This window comes from Microtus pennsylvanicus, chromosome 22 (assembly GCF_037038515.1).
Source record: "Microtus pennsylvanicus isolate mMicPen1 chromosome 22, mMicPen1.hap1, whole genome shotgun sequence".
Taxonomy (NCBI): domain Eukaryota; kingdom Metazoa; phylum Chordata; class Mammalia; order Rodentia; family Cricetidae; genus Microtus; species Microtus pennsylvanicus.
The window spans coordinates 22765927-22784008 of record NC_134600.1 but is presented as its reverse complement, the minus strand read 5'-3'; the positions used below and the strand labels follow the sequence as shown (position 1 = coordinate 22784008).

At 37.3% G+C, this 18082-nt stretch overlaps 2 protein-coding genes across 3 annotated transcripts in view; one reads left to right on the top strand and one right to left on the bottom strand.

Moving 5' to 3' along the window:
• Abcb1 (ATP binding cassette subfamily B member 1) overlaps window positions 1-18082 on the top strand; it is a 151828-nt gene that overhangs the window by 18055 nt on the left and 115691 nt on the right. The window lies entirely within an intron of this gene.
• Rundc3b (RUN domain containing 3B) overlaps window positions 1-18082 on the bottom strand; it is a 138815-nt gene that overhangs the window by 98863 nt on the left and 21870 nt on the right. The gene's annotated exons all lie outside the window — the stretch shown is intronic.

The following is an 18082-nucleotide window of genomic DNA, read 5'->3' as shown; positions in this document are numbered from 1 at the left end:
TCTATCTATCATATAAAGTGATGAAACTTTCTAAATCTAAGACCCAGTTTACGACATGGTTAGTACACTGTTATTGGTCTCCTACTGAGGTTTACGACATGGTTAGTACACTGGTTATTGGTCTCTTACTGTGGTTTACGACATGGTTAGTACACTGTTATTGGTCTCTTACTGAGGTTTACGACATGGTTAGTACACTGTTATTGGTCTCCTACTGAGGTTTACGACATGGTTAGTACACTGTTATTGGTCTCCTACTGAGGTTTACGACATGGTTAGTACACTGTTATTGGTCTCTTACTGAGGTTTACGACATGGTTAGTACACTGTTACTAGTCTCTTACTGAGGTTTACGACATGGTTAGTACACTGTTACTAGTCTCTTACTGTGGTTTACGACATGGTTAGTACACTGTTATTGGTCTCCTACTGAGGTTTACGACATGGTTAGTACACTGTTACTAGTCTCTTACTGAGGTTTACGACATGGTTAGTACACTGTTACTAGTCTCTTACTGTGGTTTACGACATGGTTAGTACACTGTTATTGGTCTCCTACTGAGGTTTACGACATGGTTAGTACACTGTTACTAGTCTCTTACTGAGGTTTACGACATGGTTAGTACACTGTTATTAGTCTCTTACTGAGGTTTACGACATGGTTAGTACACTGTTACTAGTCTCTTACTGTGGTTTACGACATGGTTAGTACACTGTTACTAGTCTCTTACTGAGGTTTACGACATGGTTAGTACACTGTTACTAGTCTCTTACTGAGGTTTACGACATGGTTAGTACACTGTTACTAGTCTCTTACTGTAGTTCCTATTCCCTTAACTAGAAGAAGTTATGGGAAAACATTTGATTTAAAATGTATACTTCCTTGTTGGATTTGTTTTTTGGGGGTGTTTTGGGATTTTTGTTGTTGTTGTTGCTGTTATTGTTTCATTTTGATTTTTTCAAACAGGGTTTTTCTTGTGTAGCCCTGGCTGTCCCAAAATCTGTTCTGTAGATTAGGCTGGCCTCAAACTTACAGAGATCTACTTGCCTCTGCCTCCCTAGTGCTGGGATTAAAGACTAACACTACCTGAACTTTTTGAAAAAAATTATTTTTATTTTATTGGTGTTCTGCCTATATGTGAAGGTGTTAGATCCTGACTTTACAAACAGTTGTGTACTGCCATGTGAGTACCGGGAATTGAACACAGGTCCGCTGGAAGAGCAGCCAGTGATCTTAAACACTGAGCCATCTCTCCAGCCCCAAATGTCTTAATCATAATTAACAATCTTATTCTAGACAGAACAAAAGCAAACAGAAGCATACAGGCCAAACAAGAATCCACTAGATCCCATGCTATCTGTAGACAAGTCTCCAGTGTTTTCATTTGATGAACAGAAAAAGAGAGGCTCACACACAACCAGGTATTTATTTTTCTTCTGGCATCATAGGTGTGACAGACGGAGGAGAATTGGCTCATTGGTTTTCCTGTTGGTTTTGAATTCTCACTGACAGCCCCAAGAAAGAAGGGGGTGGGGGGACAAGGAAATACTCTGTATCTGGGAATTTCTCACATAACATTTAAATACTTAGTATATCTGGTCTCCTGTAAATAATGAAAAAAAAGTTGCCACAATGTCTGTGAGTTCATATGTGGATCAGTCCTATTGTATCTGAAAACAGCTGTTCCACTGAGCCATCCATCCATCACCTTTGACTCCTCCTATCACTCTGTCTGCTCTTCTGCACAGATCCCTGGAACTAGAGAGAAGGGTTCAATGAAGACATCTCATTTAGGACTGAGAGTTCCACTCAGTCTCTCACCCTCTGCATTTTGTCCAGTTGTGGGTCTCTGTGGTACCATCTCTTGAATAAAAGAAGCTTCTCCAATGAGGGTTGAGGAAGGATCTATAGGTATAGCAGTATGTCATTAGGAGTCATCATATTAATATGTCCCTTTGGCAGACGAACAGTAGTAGGCTTCTCCTAGGGTCATAATCTATCTAGTTTCAGGTTCTTGACCATTTTAGCAATGTCAGGAATGGAGTGCATCTCCTGGACTAAGCCTTAAATCCATTCAAAAAAGAGGTTGGTTACTTTCATAATATCTGTGCCACTATTGCACCAGTATATTTTGGGAGCAGTTCGCTGTTGAAGGTGATATGGATTATATTTGGGTGATACTGATGATTCCTTTACTCCTCTCACAGTATACAGAGTATCTTCCAGACTATGAGCATTAGTCAGCAGGGGAGAAGCATCTAGCTAGGCACCAGCAGGGATTTCTGTATTTGACTACATAAATAAGTGTTGTCTTTAGCAGTAGGGTTTTAACATCAGGTTGTGAAGGGCAACCAGTAGCCTTAGTAAGACCCTGTGAATGAAGTTTGGGTGATTCCATAGGACCCCGTAAACCAAAAACTCGGTAGAATTTAATCAATTCCTGACACTGAGAGATTTTCTTTGGTGGCCTAAGATGTCTAGTTGGGGACATTGTTTCCATTATATGTTGACTTCATTCGGATGTCCTTCATATGTGTATGTATTTCAGAAGCTTCTACAGTAGATTTTTCAAATAACCTTTAGTGTTAGTTGTCTCTCCCTGTATTCCCTCCTTTATCCTGTTCTCCCATGTCCCTCACTACTTAACTCTCGGATTCTAGTTCCCTTTATCTAATCCCCATAACCTATTCTCCCTTCCATTGGAGATTCTCTCATTCCCCAGGTCCCTTACGAGGTACCTCACCTTGTGGTTATTCAGATTCTAGCAGACATATGGAAAGCTTAAAAACTAACATCCACATGCAAGAGGAAACATACAATATTTGTCTTTAAGTATGGCTTAGCTCAATCAGGATGATTTTTTTCTAGGTCCATCAATTTACATGAGATTATCATAATTTAATTTTTCTCAACAGTTCAATAATACCCCACTGTATAAACAAACCCCATTTTCATTACCTAGTCATCAATTGATGGGCATTTAAGCTGTTTTCAATTTTTGGCTACTTAAATGGTGTAGAAATGAACATGGATTAATAAATTATCTCTGTAAAAGGGATCGAATCCTTTGGATATACGCCAAGAAGTAGCACTATCAGCTATCTTGAGGAAGATCCCCAGTTTCCTGAGGTGTCACCACACTGATTTCCACAGTGGCTGTACAAGTTTGCACTCCCACCAGGAATGACTAATTGTTTCCCATTACCCACGTCTTCTCCAGCGTTTGTTGTCATTTGTTTTATTGGTCTTGGAAATTCTGAGTGATGTAAGATGAAATCTCAAAGTAGTTTTAATTTACACTTGCCTGATGACTAAGGATGCTGACCATTTAAAAGTTTCTCAACTATTTGTGTTTCATCTTTTGGGAACTCTGTTTCATTCTGTAACCCACTTTCAAATTGGTTAGTCTGTTTTCTTGATGTTCAGGGATTTGAGTTCTTTATATATGTTAGATACTAACTACACACCAGATATATAATTGGTAATGGTCTTTTCATACTCTGTAGGCTGTTACTTTGCTCTTGGGATGGTGTCCTTTGACATAAGAGTTTCTCAGCATCATGAAGTCCCATTTATTGATGTTGGTCTTAGAGCTTATGCTATCAGTGTCCTGTTCAGAAAGTACTTTCAACGAGTTCAAGCTTATTCCCCAGGTTCTCTTACATCTGGATCTTCAATTCGATTCTACTGGTCAACATGTCTGTCTGTATTCCTGCACTATGATTGTTTATTTTTTTTAAATTACCATAGCCCTATATTCCACTTGAAATAAGGAAGATTGTTCCATTTCCTAGTGTTTTCTTCAATTTCTTTCTTCAGTGTTTTAAAGTTTCTACCATGCAAGTCTTTCACTTACTCAGAGTTATTCCAAGATTTTGTTGTCGTCGTTGCAATGGTGAAAGGTAATATTTCTGACTTCGTTCTCAGTATGCTTGTCATATACATATACATGTATGTGTATATGAAGGCTACTTATTTTTGCATGTTATCTATCTTGCTACTTTGTTAAAAGTGTTTATCAACCTTTAGAAGTTTCCTGATGTTTTTAAGTTCTTTCATGTATGAAATCTTATCAACTGCAAAAAAGATACTTGGACTTCATTTTCTATTTGCATTCCCTTGATTTCTTTCAGCTGCCTTACTGCTGTAGCTAGGATTCCAGGACTATAATTATTAGGTGTGGATAGAGTGCACATCCTAATTTCAGTGGAAATTTTTTGAGTTTTTCTCTACACAAGTTTATGCTGGTTGTAGGTTTGCTCTAAACTGCCTTAATTATGTTGAGGTCTGTCCCCTCTATCCCCAGGATCCCCAGTTTTTTGGTTTTTCAAGACAGGATTTTTCTGTGTAACATTCCTAGCTGTCCTGGGACTTGCTTTGTAGACCAAACTCACTGAGATCCACTGTTTCTGACTCCCGTGTGCTGGAATTACAAGCATGTGCCACCACTGCCTGGCGAGTGTTTTTGTTTCTTTGTTAAATTTTACTTTAATGTCTTGAAGTGTTTTCGTTATTCCATGGAACTGTTTGTGTTCTCCCAGATTCATGTCCTCTTTAAGGTCCTTGATCACATTCATAATTACAGTTTTGAGATTCTTGTCTTGTGCTTCAACTAAATCGCTCTGTAAGCGTCTACAGCAATAGGGTGGTTGGCTTCTAGAGAAGGCATATTATCTTGGGTGTTCATGTCTGTGTTTTTGTGCTAGGACCTAGTATTCTTGGTAGATATCTGATCTCATCTTTATTGGTGTTCTGTTTCGCTGTTTGCCATTGTCTATAGGGTCCTCGGTAAAGAGTGTTTCTAGGGTTGGCCAGTCACAGAGGAATAGAGATGTACTAGAGAGAAAGGTTGAAAAGAGTGGCGGGAAAGAATAGGGGCTCCCTGGGTCCATATAAAGACGCTGAGTTCTTAGGGGATGAAGATAGGCTGTGAAGACGGGTTTTTCCTGGCAGGCTGCAGCAGGACAACAAACAGGAGAGACTAAAGTAAGGACAGAAAGATACGGAACATCACCTAACTCAGTCCCAACCTAGTACAGCTCCTGGGTATCTTTGGTAGAAAGTATTTCTGAGGGTCATCAAGTGTGCCAAAGGAATGGAAATGGGCAGGAAGGAAGCGCTGAGCGGGGTTGCAGAAGAGGGCAGAAGAACCTGGCGGTCCACAAAGTGGCAGAGTACCCAGGGGTGAGATAGGGTGAGAGCTGACACTGCCATTTAGCCAACAATAAAGCAATGCTTATCTGTGTTGCCATTTTCAATATTTCATAGGTTGTGATCTTAAAATGTATATACACAACTTTTCTTCAACTGTTAAAAGGTTGCTTTTAAATGCTATTTATAGGTTGAATGTGATGGCTCATATCTAGATTTAGTATACAAGGGGCTGAAGCGGAGAGACTGAGTTTTAGGAAAGCCTAGGCTATTTAGCAAGTTCAAGGCCAGCATGAATGGTGGAGAAGGAGGCTGTCATAAAAAAAGCAAGCTGGGCACAGAGGAGCGTGTCTTTAATCCTACCCTCTCTAGGCAGAGGCAAGGCCTCTGTGAGTCTGAGGTCAGCCTGGCTTACATACTTAGTGTCAAGCTAGCTAGAACACAAAGTTAGACACTGTGTTCAAAAGATAAAGCAAAATAGAATTATATACACACATATATAATATATTATAACATATATATAATATAACATGCTATGTATTGGTATATTGTTATGAAGAGAAGTGTTTGTGGACCCAACATTTTAAAAATTGTGAGTACCTAAATCATGCAAATGTTCTTAAAAGTTTTAAATAAAAATTTTCTTTTTTTTATATAACTTCAATATAGATTAGGCTACATAAACAATCACAACTGGATAAATAAATATATAAGACTCAACTGTTAACAGAAATAATTCCCATAAAACTAAAGTATTTGAACTTATGAATAAGAGTATGATCAAAACAATTCTAAATTATAACTGAACACACAGTCATTTCAGTTTTATGTAAAGCATCAAGAAAGCTGTAAAAGCAATTCAACAATTTAAAGTATAGTATAAATGCAAGCACAGCAGACATTTCAAACGCTAACTACCCCATCACAGTGTCAAAAGAATTGGGTTATAGATTACAATGGGAACTTAGCACTAGTCCTCTGGTAGAGGACTTGTAGTTGGCTTCTATTTTTAAGAGAAATAGGTAACAATACCACAAATTTACCAATAATTTAAGACAAATACCTCACTCAGATTAGAAAGCAAGAAAACTATAGAATTCAGATTAGGACACCCTGTGAACAGTCTCTTACATTTTATAACCTTCTCTCTGTTTTACAAAATAAGATATGTTTATTATAAGAGGAACTATCAGAGCAATAAAGTAACCAAAACTGTTACTAAGTTTATATATAATAAAATTTACAAGGAAATAAAATGTAAATTCTTTGATGATTTATAAAACTGCAAAATACTTTATGCAAGTAACTTCAAATGTTCAATTCCTTTGGTGAAAACTCAAAAAGCCACAAATAAATAAAAATAAACACAAAGTACTATTGGAGACCATCAATAAATGATAAGTACCCCCATATGTGGCAGAATACATCTCTTCTTTGAATCCTATGATTTCTTGGGATTTTAAAAGTGATATTACTATACAATATTCTGGAAAATATAAATATAAAAAATAAATATTCCTGAAAATTTCTCTTCAAATAAGTAAATTTTAAATCCACAGATTAAAATGACTCAGTGACCTAGTTGTTAAATATGAAGGCAATTTAACTCTATCTCTTAACAAACACAAATATTTGAGACAAAGATTTTGCTTTTCGCCTCTTCCAGGCCCCAAATACAGTGCTATTAGTACTACAACAGTCACGGGATCCAAACAAAAGCAAGCCCCTTATACACAGGGGTTCTGTTTTAGAATTTTAGACTGTCAATGCTATATAAATATTTATTCTCCATGAAATAAAAAGTTAAACATTAACAATAACAATGAAATGAGATATCAGAAAATAGCAATCACATACGTTACTGTTGGTAAAAAGCCTTTTGGGTAGGTAATTTGACAAGATATAAATTTAAAATTTTATAAACACTTTGTTTTCAAATACCACAATTCCAACAATTCATTAGTGACTGTCATTAGGAAATAACATTGAAGAAATTAAAGTACTGTGCAAAAATAGATTTCACTGACACATAGTATGCCGGGAAAGGAAATTCTCAGAAGAAATCAACTGCTGATAATTCACACAGTAAATATTATGTACTTGTCAAAAATAAAATAAAATGACAATAATATTCACAAGAATTGAAAACCTGCAGAACCAAGAACTTGTACGTAGATACATCTAACAGCATAATTTACAACAACAAAAATACATAAAGAATGCAGATGTCCATTAACTAATGAATGGATATATAAAAATCCACATAATATATTATATGGATATAAAGGGAGTATATCGATATAATAGACCATCATCTAATCACAAAAAAGAATGTAAGCCTGATATACAATAACATGGTTTGAAAACACTGCCGTCAAAGAAAGCACACACAAAACCAAGTACAAAGAACACATACTTCATGAAACGTCCAGAATAAATAAATTAATAAATACACTGGCATAGATGGTAGTTTAATGGATGAAGGTGGAGAAGAAAGGTAACAACGGAATTAGTGGATAGGAGCCGTTTCTAGGGCTGATAAAAGTATTCTGGAAGTGACATCAGTGACACCTCCGTAACTGCAAAGATGTCAAAATCCAATGACAAGTATACTTTCATTGAAACAGTGTATTTATGTCGTGAATTACGGTGATAAATACACAACACTGTAATTTATATTTGGTAAGTCTTCACATGTTCATATTATTACAGCTTTATATTTGAATGATGCACCTTGTTTATGAATGGTAGGGGGGGAAAAGGCAAAAGAGAAACTGACACCACCAAAGGAAACAGAAAAACTCATGATCTTTTGTCCTTTTTCCCTCGTATTTTTCCTTCTACTTTTAACAGATTTTTTTTTTTAAAAAATTCATGCATCCATATGATAGCAACCGAGTGACATTTCACTGTCAAGAGTCAGCCCAACAGGCATCAGAAAAACAAGGAGTGCTGACAGCTACACACTGAACAAAGGAAGCACAGGAATATAACGGGTACTCGAAATAGTATGTGAAAAGCACAGAAACTTAGTGACATCTTTTCCAGTGACTGACCTTTTTCTCTACAGTTGGCTTAGAATCTACAAGTTTCTACTTTCAGAATCTACAGTTAAACAACTAAACCTTACGTTTACTAAGACACATTAATAGTTATTTTTGTAAGATTTTTGTTAAGATATAAGACAGTAAATCAAATTTTCCACAGAACATAGAACCCTATCTTCAGAAATTATTTAAATATAATTTTTTATCTACTGAGACTTTTTTTTTATTGAGAAAAGGAAAAAAAAGTTTCCCCCTCATCCCTCCCTCTCCTCCCACCCTTTTCCCCCTTCCCCCACTCCTCTCCCCCTCCCTCTCCAGTCCAAAGAGCAGTCAGGGTTCCCTGCCCTGTGGAAAGCCCAAGGTCCTCCCCCCTCCATCCATGTCTAGGAAGGTGAACATCCAAACTGCCTAGGCTCCCACAAAGCCAGAACATGAAGTAGGATCAAAACCCCGTGCCATTGTCCTTGGCTTCTCATCAGCTCTCAATGTTCGCCATATTCAGAGAGTCCGGTTTTATCCCATGCTTTTTCAGCCATAGTCCAGCTGGCCTTGGTGAGCTCCCAATAGATCAGCCCCACTGTCTCCGTGGGTGGGAGCACTGGACTGAGCTCCCAAGGTCCCAATGAGGAGCGGAAGGAGGGAGAAGATGAGCAAGTCAGGACCACGAGGGGTGCACCCACCTACTGAGACTTTCTTAAATTTCCAAGCACTTAACTTAAAAGGGCATTTCTCAGAGTGACCTTGTCCATTGTCTAAACACTAAATTCTGGCAATCAGGGCAGTTTCTTATCTCTGGTATCTTGTTTTTGCCTGAGTCTAAGGGCTCTTACTGGATGACGTGTTCATATTACTACAGAAACAATTCAAGTCTCATTTTGTGTGCAAACCAGGAGTCAAAAGTTGGAAAGCTGTCAGAAATGAACAAAGAAAACTCAAAAGCCAAATGGACAGGTTTATCTTTACCTATTGTTTCTAAGAGTGTTTATACTCACTTCAAAAGATGGCCTCATAGGGAGGTGACTATTTACCAGCTAAGACAGGAAGCGCTTTGAGGTTGAAGCCAAAGCTTAGGTATCAGAACAGTTCAGTTAGTTGGATTACAGAAATCACAGGCGTTTTAGCTCTTTCTAAATATCTGAATTCAAATGGTACTTGTGGGAGGGGGTGGGATTATTATATCTGCATTAACTGTTCAGTTTACAAATTTTCACTGAATACCCATCAATGTAACAGATGTTTGTAATATATTAACAGTGAGACAAAGTTTTAGACCTGGAAGAGGAGAACAAATAAGAATGAGTAAATTGTGCAATATGTTAATAGACTTGAAAATAATGCAGAGAAAAAATATGTCAGGAGTGTGGGTTGATGGTAAGAGATGGAAAGATGATTCATACTTTTAAGCATTGTGAATGGAGTAGACTTCACTGGGGAGTTTTTAATTGTGGAGTAGAGCATTCACATAGAAGAAGAGGGCCCCTAGGAAGCCAGGCAATGACTGTCTGGTGGAATGTACCTGGTACAGCCAGAAAGGTAGAAAGGCTAAGGACAGTGTGGTAACTTCCGGATGAAGAAAAGATTAACTGTACACAGAGAAACTGAGAAAATATTCAGGATCAATGCAAAATTCTCGACTGGATGTGAGTCCTTAGGTCCAATGTTAGTAAGAACAATGAGCAGATTAATTCAGAAGAAATGACATGACATCTTGATTTTTTCTTTAATATATGGTATGCCAGCACTATTTTATAGCTCTTTAGAATAAATTCATTATTCCTATACATTTGTATCAAATTTGGGAAACACAGGAGATACACACTATAAACAAAAGACACATACCAACTCCATCACCCGAAAACCCCTCAGCATCAACGTGCTAACCTGTAACCATCAATCACATTTTAGACAGCACAGTCTAGCCTTTTCCAAAATGCCATATAAATGGATCATACACTATCCAAATTGTAATAACTTTGCTTCACATATTTACCATAATTCATTTGATATTCATACATGTTGTAAGTAGATATATGTTTTCGATTACTGAGTTTTTTCATTGAACATGATAGCTAGCCATTTACCACATTGAAGATATCTGAGTTGCTTCTGGTTTCTGACAAGTATAAATAAAGCTGCTCTAAATAGATTTTGCATGAACATAGGTTTTCAAGTCTCTTGAGTAAAGGCCCAGGATTTCTGGGAAATAAAATTCTATTTATCTTTATAAAAGACTCACAAGCGCCCATAAAGAAGCTGTGTGGCATTTTCTGCTGTCAGCAATGTATATCAGCTCCAGCTCCTCCCCATGCATCTAGCAGCTTGCAAAGTGCACAGAGGAGGCGTGCTGTGGTTTGCCAAATGGAAGGTAGAAAATCCAAAGCTGGGAGGGAATCCTAGCTGCTTCCGTTCTGTTCCTTTTGTGGAGCCCTGTGGGTTTATCAGTACTCTGACCCGGTCTTCACTGTTAAACTTCACTTTTCCACATCACAAAATATGTTGAGCAAGAGATAGCTGTAACTCAGCCCTGAGGCCTTGAACAGTCTCAGAAAGGAGTGAGACATGGGTATCGACAAAACAACAGCTCTATCTTGGTAGCTGTGCTTCTAACAGTCAGAGCGCTCCTGTGTGGTTAGACATGTGTGGGACTGCAAACAGGCGTTCACCCTACAGCAAAATCTAAGGTGCCAGGACATTTCCCACACATGCTCTAAGAAGTCTGCATCTAAGAAGTCAGATTCAGTATGCTCTGCGTCAAATCGTGGTTTCAACACCCTCACTGCACACTTTTCTAGTGGATCAAGAGAATAATTCCCCTAAAGGGAGATACAGCCTACCATGTCCCCATGTATACGCCATCCACTCTAATAACATTCATGAAATTTTTATTAGAATCTACAATTCTTAGTGAATCACTGTGTCATAGGCATTTGCTTTCTCTGTAGCGCTTGCTTTCCTAAACAGACTTCTGCTTAAAGCCTGTGAATCCCGAGGCACCCTCAGAACAAAAGTTTCCTTGTTTGTTTTCTAAACATGTTCTCTCTACATAGCCCTGGCTGTCCTAGAACTCACTGTGTAGTCCAGGCTGGCCTTGAACTCGCAGAGATCCATCTGCCTCTGCTTCCCAAGTGTTGGGATTAAAAGTGTGCCACCACTGCCCAGCTTGCCTTGCTGTCTTAACTAACTTTTTCTTTGTGAGACAAAAGGGCTTTCTTGGGATTTTATGATGACTGTTGTTATTGCTTTAAAATACACTATATTTTATCACTTCTTGTTCACAGCTTGTAATTTTGTTCTTGACTTTATACGTATATTAATTTTGTTTGAGTTTTAAACCTTTTTCACTTTATACTATTTGAGATAGATAGACAGACAGGTGATAGATGGATGGATGGACGGACGGACGGACAGATGGAAGATGGATAGTAGATTGACAGCTAGCTATGGATCTAAACTCATTTGTTCTTCTGTATAGCCCTCGCTGGTCTGGAATTTACTCTGTAGACCAGACTGGCCTTGAACTCACAGAGATCTGCCTGCCTCTGTCTCCCAAATACTGGGATTAAAAGGTTTCTCATGGATATTCATTGTTCTAGCATTATCTGTTAACTTCTCAATTGAATGGTCTGCACAGGCAAAAACAAAACAAAAAAGTTAAGCTTTTTATTGGGTTTATTTATGAATTTTCTATTCCATCAATTTGACATGTATGCAAGATTTTATTGGCACACTGATTGCTCTTATCATGATACTAAATTTTGAAATCAGATAGACTGAATCTCTGATTTTAACTTTCCCTTGTAAAACCACTTGACCTATTCTAATTACTTTGCCTGGTCAAATAAACCTTATAATCACTTTGTCTACAAAATAAAAACAAAAAAACAAACACATTTCCCAAACTGGTATTACATTGAATCTATAGATCAAAAGGAAAAGAACTGTTATCTTATATGGCTTTCTGAACTATAATGAAGAATTGTCTATCAACAAAGTTAGTATGTTAGGGCTGATTAAGTCATTTGTGAATTTCTGCTGGCCTTGAAAGAAGTCTTTTATTTTACACAACTATTCTGTGGAAACTTTTTTAAAAAATGCAAGTGAACATTGAATTTCATCAAATATTTTTAATGAGTCTTTTCATATGATCCTGAGTTTTCATTCCTTGAAATTTTACATATGTATTAAATAAATATAAAATAAAATGACACTTTCAACCATGAAATGTATCCTGAATTCAAATTGGTATTAATAGTAAAAACCCAGATTCAGATATAGGGGTTAATGCTAAAGATCAGAGAAACAAAGCACCAGCCAGTAGAGATCTTTTACCTCTACCAATGCTCAGATTGAAGGGGCGATCCTGTCCTCAGACTGCATCTCCAGACTCCATCTATCTCCACCAAACCTCAGACTGCACTGATTCTGTCTCCTCCTGCCTTAGATTCCTCTCTGCCCAGCCTTATCTCTCCTGTCTCCACCTCCCTAGTGCTGGGATTAAAGGTGTGGGATCCCAAGTGCTGGAATGACCTTTATGTGAGCTCTGTTTCTCTTTTAGACAGATTACCTTTTATGTAGCCCAGGGTGGCCTTGAACTAATGGAGATCCCTCTACCTCTGTCTCTTAAGTGCTGGGATTAAAGGTATGTGCCTCCACTCTCTGGCTTCTGTGGCTAACTAGTGGCTTAGCTCTTCACTCTGATCTTCAGGTAAGCTTTATTTGTTAAGATACAAATAAATTATCACTACAATGAAACATTCTTCTACAGTATCATCTGTTCATATTTTATTAAGGATTCTAGTGTCTATGATCATGAAGGATCCATATATATTAAAGAATTTTACTATTCTTAATTATGTGCATGTATTTATGTGTGTGAGTACTGCTGTTCACAAAGCCCAGAAGAGGGTGTTGGACACTTTGCAGTATTTGTCTTTATGTAACTACATTACTTTACTTAGTAGTTACATGTTCTCTAGGTTTACCAATATCGTTGCTAATGACAGGATTTCCTACTTCTTTAAAGTTGAATGGTATTCCATTAAATACAAAGAATACAATTTCTTTATCCATTTATCAGTAGAAAGATACTTAAGTTGATTGTATACCTTGGAAAGGTTCTTAACCTTTCTAACACTGTTAACACTTCAATAAAGTTTCTCATGTTGTGGGGATCCCAATCATAAAATTATTCTTGCTGCTACTTCATTGCTACAGTTATGAATCATAATGTAAATATCGAATATACAGGCTATCTATATGAGACCCCTATGTAATGGCCATTCAACCCAAATGGGGTTGCAACCCACAGGCTGAGAACCACTGGTATTTAAACTTGACAGAATCTGTAGTTTGGGGTGGTATGTATAGGTTAATAATCTTTAATACTCTAATCCATAAACATGGGATATAGCTTCCATTTACAATAAGGTGCCATGTACAAGGTTTCAGTCAACCATGGACCTCACATCACAGGCAAGTCCCATAGGTTATACTGGCTAGTGATGTAGTCCCCTCAATTTGTGGAAGTATGCTTTATGATTTATACGGTGGCAAGGCTGACTAACAATGCATTTCTTAGAACACAATTCCATTATATAGTAATGTATGACAATATCTGCAATTTTATAGCCATCCTGTCTATTTCTGAAGTAGGTGAGAAGGTAAATAAAACTGTATGTGGTACCTTGAACTGTAAATGTGCTCCATCATCTTAGGTATTTGAATACTTGGTACCCAGTCCTGGCCTTGTTTGGAAGGTGTGACCTTGCTGGAAGACGTTCACCACTAGGACAGGCTTTGAGAACTTAAGGTCTCACACTCTTCCTGTTTTTTCTCTCTGCTTTCTGCTTGTGGTTCCAGATGTGAGCCTTCAGCTGAGATGGACTCTTATCCCTCTGGAGTCACAAGCCCAAACAAATCCTTCATTTTCTAAATTGTTTCCAGTATATGGTGTTTTATAGAAGAGAAATATAATCAATAAAAAATAACAAAGATACTGCATTTACCACTAAGAAACTTCATCTCATTCAGATTAATTCAGTGACATAAAACATAAAGTAGTATTTTAAAAAGCCTTGGGATTGTACTTTGGTTTTAATTTGAATATGAACCACATATGTGGTGTGGGAAATTTTAAACGTTAGTAGAATCGTAAGTTAAGAGGCTTTAGAGTATTGGAGTCACTTTACACAGTCTCAAGGGCTAGACTCTAAGAGAACAGTAAGAAACCAGCGATGTACAGGAAGAAAAACAATCCTGCTGTAGCTCCAAAGACTCAAGGGACTACAGACAGCTGTCTACCGGGGGTGACAAGAAGAGAGCCCGAGAGAAGTGTTTTATAATACTAATCTTGTAAGAGTTATTAAGATCACATTTGAAAAATTAGCAGAAAGAGTCAAAGTACACAAATTTATTGACCTGGCATACATAAGAATTTTCTTTTTAAATTTTTAAAATTGTATTTATTTGTGTGTGTGTGTATGGGGGGATGTGTAGAAGACATGCTTGGTTGCAAACACTTTTGCCTCCTGAACCATCTTGCTGACTCATAAACAAAAGAATTTTCTAACTACCTAAACTATCCCAAACTTGGATGCCCTGCCTCACTAGTTCCCGGAGACCAGATGTGTTCAAACAAAAGTCTATAAATCTACCACTTAGAAATACTACTGAGTGGGCTGGCGGTGGTGGTGCACACCTTTAATCCAGCACTTGGGAGGCAGAGGGCGACTGAGTTTTGTAAGCTCAGAGTCCACCTTGGTCAATAAAGTGAGTGCCAGAACAGCAGGGCTACATAGAAAGTTCCTGTTGAAAGAAAGAGAGAAAGAGAGAAGGAAGGAAAGAAGAAAGGAAGGAAGGAAGGAAGGAAGGAAGGAAGGAAGGAAGGAAGGAAGGAAGGAAGGAAGGAAGACGGATGGACGGAAGGAAGGAAGGAAGGAAGGAAGGAAGGAAGGAAGGAAGGAAGGAAGGAAGGAAGGAAGGAAGACGGACGGATGGACGGAAGGACTACTAAGCGCACGTCTTCATTAGACTACAACGGACTGGTACTTCTCAGCCTATGGTGCCCCGTCCTGACTGAGGCAGTGCTATGGAAACCCACGGTGAGGATGCCCTCAGCGCTGAGAAGGCTGAAAAGCTGGACTTCAGCAGAACACTCATGCGAGCAGCTCTTCTGCAGTAGTTTTTAGTCAAAGACACAAACCAGATGGGGAAGTGTCTTACTACAGAGCTCAGGCTGGCCTCAATCTCACAGTCTCGGTTTCTAAAGTGCTGGGATAACAGAGAGGGGCTGCTCTGCTCGACTTCTTCTTTAAAGCGACTACAGTTTAAATACTATGGAGAGGAAGAGACAGAACTAAGGTCTCCTACTATTTTATATCCCGTGGTGAATTCTCCCTTCTCAACTATATTCTAGAGAAAACAGAACCATCATTTGATCAAGGGATTAGTGCAAACAATACTCAAGACAGATTTTTAAAAGCCTCCTTTTTTCCAATTAAGAGACTTTTTAAATGAATTAAAAGTAGATAATTCTGTCAGCTCTTCATTTTACCTGTGGCAGCAAGCCTACACTTTGTTTGAGGGAAATATTTATCTTTCTCTAGAGAAAATTTAATATATAAGCCAAATATTCTTCATTTCAAAGACAAGTAGTAGCTTGATAAAAAAATAAATCTTATAATCTGATACAATAAGATCCTTTTCATTTGTACTTATGTCTAGTGGTGGTGGCGCACGTCTTTAATCCCAGCACTTGGGAGGCAGAGGCAGGCGGATCTCTGTGAGTTTAAGGCCAACCTGCTGCAAAGAGCAACTTCCAGGATAGGCTCCAAACCTACACAGAGACATCCTGTCTTGAAAACCAAAACAAAACAAAAATTAGGAGTTTTAATTAAAATAAAACTAAAATTTAAGTAAATATTTACAGTGTACAATTAAATACAAAACCTCTCAAAATATAAATTATATTACATTATTATAAATAGGAAAACATAAAATTTCTAGGTGCTTGAGGCTTTCAAATATTTCTCAAAAATCATCTCATGATCCATGTCTATTAACAACCACAATAGTTGATTTATATTAACACTTTAAAGGTATGCGGTGAATTACTGATCTCATTCAACTTAAACCTGCAATACTTTATTATGTCCATGGGGTTTTGTTTTTGAGTTTTGTGGAGCTGGAGACTGAAGTTGGGCCCTGTACCTGCTCATACAGCACCCTACCACTGAGCTATTTCCCCAACTTTATATTAGCTTCCTTATTTATACCACTAAAATTTATACTGGTAAATTAACTAGATTTTATAGTCTTACTACAGCATTTTCCAGAAATAACAGCAACAGATTTGATTGTATGGTATCAGTTCTGAACATTCATCATCTATATTTTACCGCAGTACAACTCAGAAAACATCTATTTGTTATATATAAAAGGAGTCCACTTACATTAGTGAGCGTGCCCAATTACTCAACACGGAATCTCAAGATGCCTTATATTTTTCTACTCATAGTTTTTGTTTGTTTGTTTGGCGGTTGTTTTTCAAAACAGGGTGTTCTGTGTAGTCCTAGCTGTCCTGGAACTCGCTCTGTAGACCAGGCTGGCCTCAAACTCAAAGATTTGCCTGTCTCTGCCTGAGGGCTAAGATTAACAGCATTTGCTACTACTACACAGCTCTACCGATAGCCTTTTTAAAATGTATTTTGTGAAACAATCATACTACAAATGGGGGACTTTCATAAGATAAAATACTTGTGAATATTATAATATATTTTATTTCATGTGCTATTTCATCATAAATTTTAGTATTAAAAATGATTACCACACAAGTAAAAATTCTAACAATATTTCAAAACACATCCATATTTTTCACTTTCATAAAAACATAATTTGTATTAAAATATTTTCATGGCAGAAAATTGAGGAAATAGAGAAATGTAAAAATGAAAAGTAGTAATACTTTTTACCCAAGAAACAATTAAGTTTAACAGAAAAGGCAATGATGAGTTTATGGGCTCCATTATAACTGCACAATTCTAAATGAATTAGAATTTTTGTTCCTATGTTAATTCATTTCCTCAAATGATGTAAAACTAAGCATAAACTTCTCATCAGCATTGAAAAGCACAGAACAGAATTAACCCTCAGACTTCAATTCGAAGTTTCTGTAAACTACCAGAGCAATTTGTGGTTACAAACATAAAACTGTATCATTAAGACTTCTTAAAAAGTGAAAACTAAAGCAAACCTATCTAGCAACCAAGTTGTTTTTTGAAGACTAAATAACGGAATTGATGTAATAAAGTTGTTATTTTTCGTTATTAAGGCATACTGTATAATTCTTGGTTTTCATTAATTATACTTTAGATACTATCTGTTTTTGAAACAGGGCCTCATTATGTTGCCCAAGTGGCCTGGAATTCACTATGTAGATCAGGCTGGCTTCGAACTCAGAGATCCACCTGCCTTTGTCTTCTGAGCGCTGGGATTAAAGGCGTGCATCACCATACCTGGCTTTAGATATTAGTTTTCAATTTAAAATATGTGACTTCTGAGACAATGCTTCCCATAAACCCTTTAAATTAAAAAATGACTTATTCTTCACAATTCCACACATATATATTTGGATCATATCCCGCCTTTACTGTCTTTTATCCCTTTTCCACCAAATCCCTTCTTCACTTTCCTACTTTGCTTTGTTTTGTATGTGATCCACTGCATTTAACTAGGGCCAGGGTTGTTCGAATACGCACGGGTACAGGTTATTTACTTGAGCAAGGGCAGTTACTACTAACTGCACTTCAGATTTTATAAGAGTCCTATTTAGAATATAAACATGCTTACTGATTAAAAAACAAAGTCAAAATCATACTTTTTGGTA